The sequence below is a fragment of the Triticum urartu genome, chromosome 5 (assembly GCF_003073215.2).
Source record: "Triticum urartu cultivar G1812 chromosome 5, Tu2.1, whole genome shotgun sequence".
Lineage (NCBI taxonomy): Eukaryota > Viridiplantae > Streptophyta > Magnoliopsida > Poales > Poaceae > Triticum > Triticum urartu.
The window spans coordinates 594215342-594222901 of NC_053026.1; positions in this window are offsets into that span (position 1 = coordinate 594215342).

Sequence of the window (7560 nt, forward strand, 5' to 3'; positions counted from 1 at the left end):
GGTGGGTGGCCCCCCTCTGGTACTTCTTGCACCCAATATTTTTTATATATTCTAAAAAGTACTCCCGTGGAGTTTCAGGACTTTTGGAGATGTGCAGAATAGGTCTCTAATATTTGCTCCTTTTCCAGCCCAGAATTCCAGCTGCCGGCATTCCCCCTCTCATGTAAACCTTGTAAAATAAGAGAGCATAGGCATAAGTATTGTGACATAATGTGTAATAACAACCCATAATGCAATAAATATCAATATAAAAGCATGATGCAAAATGGATGTATCAAGCTCTCGGTTATTGAGTACACGAGAACGCTTTTGAGGCCTTTGTGCAATCGTACTTGCAGTGGCTTCGATGTTGGCATGATGTGGCACTCTCATATTTCCAGCCAGAGGATAAGTAGGGGCTGCAACATTGGGGACAAGAATCCCCTCCATTTGTTTCGAGAAGCTTTGGTGTTCAACATTCTGAATATGTAGAGGCTTCTTGGCAGGCTCGGGGTAGATGGCTTCAATGGACAGATCGACCTCAGGCAGAAAAACAAGATGGTTGCATGTTGAGGGCTGATAGTCAACAGAAGAATGGAGCTTGATTAGGCGCATCACCCATGGAGCACAGAACTTCAGGCCAAATAGATCAATCCTAGAAGCAGCTAGTTGCCTGATGAAGAAATCCTGGGTATTGAATCTAATGCCATTAATGATATAAAATACCAAAGTCTTCATGGCTCCTTCAAGTTTGGCTTCAGAAGAATGTCCCTTGATTGACCATAGAGTATGCCTCAGAATGTGGTATACTGGCGTGGCAAGTACTCGAGGTCCTGGACAAAGAATTCCTTTGGATATTCAACATCTTGAGGCAATGGCTTCATCATGCTGAGCATCTGACTCATATTGGGTTCGGGTCTATGAAAGATACTCTGCAGTTCATCTCGATGATGCTGACAACCAGGCTCGTATAACTCACCTGGAGTGGGCAGGGAAGTAAGCTCGATAATATCTTGAGCTTTGGATTCGTGATGTACATCACCTGACATCCACTCAAGGATCCATGTCTTCGGATCCCCGTTGTAGCCGCGAATATGAAGAGTGGCATAGAACTGCAGCAGAAGCTCTTCATTCCAGTGCTCTTTGTCTATTACAAATGGCAGAAGACCAACATCCCTGAAGCAGTCAAGCTTTTCTTCAAGACAGGGCAGCCCAGCAATAGGTTCACTATCCAGACGCATGTGAGGACAGATTCACTCTTGATTGTACAGAATGCATGAGTAGTAGCTTCGCTGCTGATGGCTCCAAAAACGATCGAATGAGATCTTTGGCTTCGTGTAGGGATTTTTGGCACTGTCAAAGAAGGTGTTGTGGGCTCTGAAGCTGTGCACGTTGAAAGAACCCGTTGTAGTTGCAGCACCTGGAAGCCTTGGCAACCATCGCTTGGGCTTCTGAACTTGAGGCCTCTCCTCCACATGATAGTCATACTGTGGGCCTGGAGCAGTGGGAGGAACCATAATAGGCCATTTTAGAGTGACCAGCTATCCACGATCAAAGGCTTGTTCAATGGTGTGAGGTCTTGGAGGTGGAATAGTGGCTTCAGCATCCACATTGGCTTCAGGATCCACATTGTCTTCAGCCATGACTGATCATTGGCTTCAGTGGCATTGTTTGTGGCAGCCCCGGTGTTTTCAACTTCCATTTGTTCAATAATAGGAGGGTCGGGCACAATCACATTCTCCTCAAGAATGACTTGATCAGTAGCAGGGGGTGTGGCAACTCTTTCTTCTTCTCTTGCTTCTTCATTATCTTCATCGGCTGATGCGACCGGAATGTCTTCAGCGACTTTAGCTTCAGATTCAGAGTCATTCGCAGAAGGGGTGGTGAGGGAGTCCTGGATTAGGGGGTGTCTAGATGGCCAGACTATACCTTCAGCCGGACTCCTGGACTATGAAGATACAAGATTGAAGACTTCGTCCCGTGTCCGGAAGGGACTTTCCTTGGCGTGGAAGGCAAGCTTGGCGATACGGATATGCAGATCTCCTACCATTGTAACCAACTTTGTGTAACCCTAACCCTCTCCGGTGTCTATATAAACCGGAGGGTTTTAGTCCGTAGGACAACATACACAACAACAATCATACCATAGGCTAGCTTCTAGGGTTAAGCCTCTCCGATCTCGTGGTAGATCTACTCTTGTACTACCCATATCATCAATATTAATCAAGCAGGACGTAGGGTTTTACCTCCATCGAGAGGGCCCGAACCTGGGTAAAACTTCGTGTCCCTTGCCTCCTGTTACCATCCGGCCTAGACGCACAGTTCGGGACCCCCTACCCGAGATCCGCCGGTTTTGACACCGACATTGGTGCTTTAATTGAGAGTTCCTCTGTGTCGTCGCCGTCAGGCTTGATGGCTCCTACGATCATCGATAGTGATGCGGTCCAGGGTGAAACTTGTCTCCCCGGACAGATCTCTGTCTTCGGCGGCTTTGCACTGCGGGCCAATTCACTTGGCCATCTGGAGCAGATCGAAAGCTATGCCCCTGGCCGTCAGGTCAGATTTGGAAGTTTAAACTACACGGCTGACATCCGCGGGGACTTGATCTTCGATGGATTCGAGCCACTGCCGAGCGCGCCGCACTGCCACGACGAGCATGATCTAGCTCTGCCGCCTAACAGTGCCCTGAAGGCCGCACCCGCATCGGCTTCGACCCTTAATTCGGAGCCAACTGCACCGAATGAGGATGGGTGGATGGACGCCGCCTCGGGGGCTGCGATCCTAGCGGCGATCAAGCTGAACACCAGCCCCGCACTCCGCGAGACTCGTGATTCCAAGGAGCTAGACTCCTCTTCGGACTCCGAACCATTCGCGCCTCTGCCGATCGAATCCGATTGGGCGCCGATCATGGAGTTTACTGCCGCAGACATCTTTCAGCACTTACCCTTTGGCGATATTATGAAATCACTAAAGTCTCTCTCTTTATCAGGAGAGCCCTGGCCGGACTACGGTCAGCGAGATTGGGATACGGACGATGAAGAAATTCAAAGCCCACCCACCACCCACTTTGTAGCCACTGTCGACAATTTAACCGACATGCTCGACTTCGACTCCGAAGACATCGACGGTATGGACACCGATGAAGGAGACGATGAAGAACCAGTGCCTATTGGGCCCTGGAACGCCACCTCGTCATATGACGTATACATGGTGGACGCACCAAAAGATGACGACGAGGAGCGGAAGGACGCACCGAAGGCTTGTTCCCTCGAAAAGCAGTCAAAGCAGCGACACAAGCGCCGCCCCAAATCCCGCCTCGACAGAAATAGCGATCACACAGACCCAGCGCTGGAGCAGGGCGAACCGCTGCTGGACAACAGCAATCTGGATAATCAAACCGAACAAACAAATCCTATCAAGGATAATGGTCCGGACGACATAACGCCGGACAGGCACCCGGAGCAGCAGACTGCCCGTAAAAGGCTTGTTGCCACCGCGAGGAGTCTGAAAAAGCAGAAGCAAAGGCTCAAGGTCGCGCAAGACACACTCCAAATTAGATGGAGTAAAATACTCAACACAGCAGCAAGGTACGGCGACAATCGCCCCTCCAAGAGCTACCCAAAGCGGAAGTTGCTACCCGAATTCGATGAGGAGGCCTCAGACCCCCCCCCACAACCAAATATCAAAGCAGCCACCTGGTCGGATAGACGACCCCTCTACCAACACAGAGCGGCAAACAACGCTGCTCACAATACAACACGCGACCCATGCGAGGGCTCGCACCCAAAGGATGGTGCAACAAGATCCATCTATGGACCACGCAAGCGCACCCCAGCATACAATGCAACACAACAAACATCCGAACAACGCGGTACACCTAGCTACAGGGGTGCCGCACACCCCCTATGTTTCACCGATGAGGTGTTGGACCATGAATTTCCATAGGGATTCAAGCCCGTAAACATAGAGGCATACGACGAAACAACAGACCCTGGGGTCTGGATTGAGGACTACATCCTCCATATCCATATGGCTCGAGGAGATGATCTCCACGCCATCAAGTACTTACCCCTCAAGCTCAAAGGGTCAGCTCGTCACTGGCTCAAAGGCCTCCCCGAAAGCTCCATTGGAAGTTGGGAAGATCTCGAAGACGCCTTTCGGGCAAATTTTCAAGGGACTTATGTCCGACCTCCGGATGCGGACGATTTGAGTCATATAACTCAACAGCCCGGAGAGTCAACCCGAAAGCTTTGGAACAGGTTTCTTACTAAAAAGAACCAGATTGTCGACTGTCTGAACGCCGAAGCCTTGGCAGCTTTCAAGCATAGCATCCGTGACGAATGGCTCGCCAGACACCTCGGCCAAAATAAGCCGAGAACGATGGCCGCATTAACAAACCTCATGACCCGCTTTTGCGCGGGTGAGGACAGCTGGCTAGCCAGATGCAGCACCAGCGACCCCAGTACATCTGAAGTTAGAGATGGAAACGGGAAATCACGGCGCAACAGCAATAACAAACGCCGGAATAAAGAAGACAGCACGAAGGGCACGACAGTAAATGCCGGATTCAAAAGCTCTCGAGCAGGTCAAAAGCCGCCCCCTAAAGGCACCAGGGATAAATTGTCCAGCCTCAACAAAATTCTGGACCAAGTATGTCAGATCCATAGTACCCCTGGTAAACCTGCTAATCATACCCACAGAGAATGTTGGGTCTTCAAGCAGTCCGGCAAGCTCAACGCCGTACATAAGGGGGAGGATACACCAAGTGAAGACGAGGACGAGCCTCCCAAGCAAGACACGGCGGAACAAAAGAAATTTCCACCAGAAGTCAAAACAGTAAACGTGTTACATGTGATCAAGGGAAAAAACAACACGGCACTCCCAAGAAAATATACCCAAGTGCCTATCACCGTGAAGTCCTGCCACTGGTCGTCTCAACCAATCACTTTTGACCATCGCGATTACTCAGCAAGTATCCGACACGCAGGATGGGCTTCCCTGGTATTAGACCCAGTAATTGGCGGATATCACTTCACACGAGTCTTGATGGACGGCGGCAGCAGCCTAAATTTAATATATCAGGATACAATCCGCGGGATGGGGTTAGACCCAACACAAATTCGCCATAGCAATACTACCTTTAAAGGAGTAACGCCAGGCCCAGGGGCTCATTGTACGGGCTCCCTCCTACTACAGGTTATATTCGGCTCCCCCGATAACTTCCGTCATGAGCATTTAACCTTCCACATCGCTCCGTTTCAAAGTGGCTATCAAGCACTGCTCGGATGTGAAGCTTTCGCTCACTTTAATGCAATACCACACTACGCCTCTCTCACACTCAAGATGCCCGGTCCACGTGGCATAATTTCAGTGAACGGAAATATCAAGCGATCTCTGCGCGCCGAAGAGAGTGCGGCTGCCTTGGCAGCCGCACACTAAAGGCGCCCGGACCAGTGAAAGCATCCAAATAGGTCGTCAAGACCTCAGACACAACTAATCAAGTCCGGCGCCGCTATTTATACCAAATAAGTGGTCACACCCCTATTTGTCAATACAAGGGGCTCAACGCGCGCAGACAAGTGGCAATTTCTTATCATCTTGAATTATACATGGTTTCTTTAAAAACTATCTTTTTGCACGAAAACTTTTTCACTTAACTTCCTCTCTTTTACAGACGATCATCGTGCTACACCCGTCCAGGATACGGCACAACAGAGACACAGGCGCAGACGTGCAGCAGGGACCTGCTCCAAGGATTCTTTTTAGATTAAGACCCTGCGTAAACCTTTTTTACTCTCTCTTGTTGATACATATCCACCATTGAGAAGGATGCTGACGTCTTGGCATGTGGCCATGCTAGAACAATGCACATACCTGGACACAAGGGGCTTCTTACAAAGGCCATTATTTAGGCCTGGTTTATACCACAAAGACCGAATACCTTAGGGAGTGTTCGGCGTCGCGAGTTTGGCCCTATATGCATCAGCTCCGAATCATTGTGTTTGGTCAAATGTTGGGTTTGCCCGGCTCCTGTGTTTTGGTGCCTTACGTTCCGCTTTACCGGCTAAGGTAGCACCAGGAGAACTACTGCGATTGTGCCTTGGTTCATCCGGACGAGCACCTCAGTAGAGAAAGCCAAAAACTGACTATCATGATGTAGCGTGAGACTGGTCAACCACTCGATGACCTGTGGGAATGTTAGAATTCCTCCGCCCTGACGAAGGGCCGTTTTCCGGCCAGGCATGTACGCACCCCGGAATCGGGAGAGTGCGGAGCCACCAGGGGCTATCTAGTAGCCCCACTGTCAAACTCATATGGCTAAGTGAAAGTGCTAAAGCATTATAGTCCGGTTGCCTCGCTCGCTCTGCTATCACCTCCTTAATAGGACCAAGACGTTGGGTTAAGTGTGAACACGTGTTTTTGCGAGCACCTCCGCATTATATGCATGGGGGTTGAAGCCGACGACTGCAATCTTTCAGGTTATACACATGTATACATAAATGGCCGCCCAGGAGGCATCATATTACTTTCAGGCAAAAGTATAAAAATAGCCTTATAAAATTTATAAAAGCATTTCGCTTACAATGAGATTACATATCACTCAAACATAATATTTTTTGAGAACCGGGTCTCTATCAAACGGGCACCCTCAAGAACTTCTTCAAAGTAGTGCTCAGCAGCCTTTCGACCTATAGCCGAATCCCGCGCTGCAACATTGGTAGCATCCATCTCCGCCCAGTATGCCTTAACACGGGAAAAGGCCATCCGTGCGCCCTCTATGCACGCCGACCTCTTCATCGTATTAATGCGCGGCACCACGTCAAGGAACTGCTGCACCAAGCTGAAATAGATGTTCGGTTTTGACCTTTCCGGCCATAGCTGATCCACAACAGACCTCATGGAGAGTCCGGACAACCTATTTAGTTCGGCCCATTCGGCTAATTGGTCAGCCAATGAAAGTGGACGCTCGGGAGAATGAAATTGTCTCCAAAACAGCTGGTCTACTTCACGGTCCGTCTGACCCTGGAAGTACTTGGCCGCATCGGCAGCGCTCGCCGCCAAATCCATATACACATCCTCTGAACTCCACAGCCGATCCAGAGGGGCATACCGTGGATCTCCAAACTTCCTCCACAACATAAAGGAATTCCCAGCTACAATATCCACGGCTTCCCGCAGCTCCTCCTTCTTTGCCCTCATAGCAGAGCGGAGGTCTTTTTTCGTCGCAGCAGCCTTCTCAAGGTCCGATGCCTTCGCTTGGTTTTCCTTTTCAAGAACCCGGCAACGGTCGACGACGGCTTTTAATTCCATGGCCATCTTGGCCATCTTGTCTCGGCTCTCGCCATGCGCGGCCTTCTTGGCTTGCAACTCTTCGGCCGCCTTCAAAGCAGCCGCATTACCCAACCTCACTTGTTCTTTGGCTCGTGCAAGTTCTGCCTGCAAGGCTTCAACAGTGGCAGCTCCATCTACAGTCACAACATATTAAAGATGCTGGCATCATGCTGCTCTTCCTATTGTGGCGTTTACCAGATAATGACACTTACCCTGTGCCTCGTCAAGCCTTTTGTTAACAAGCTCGAT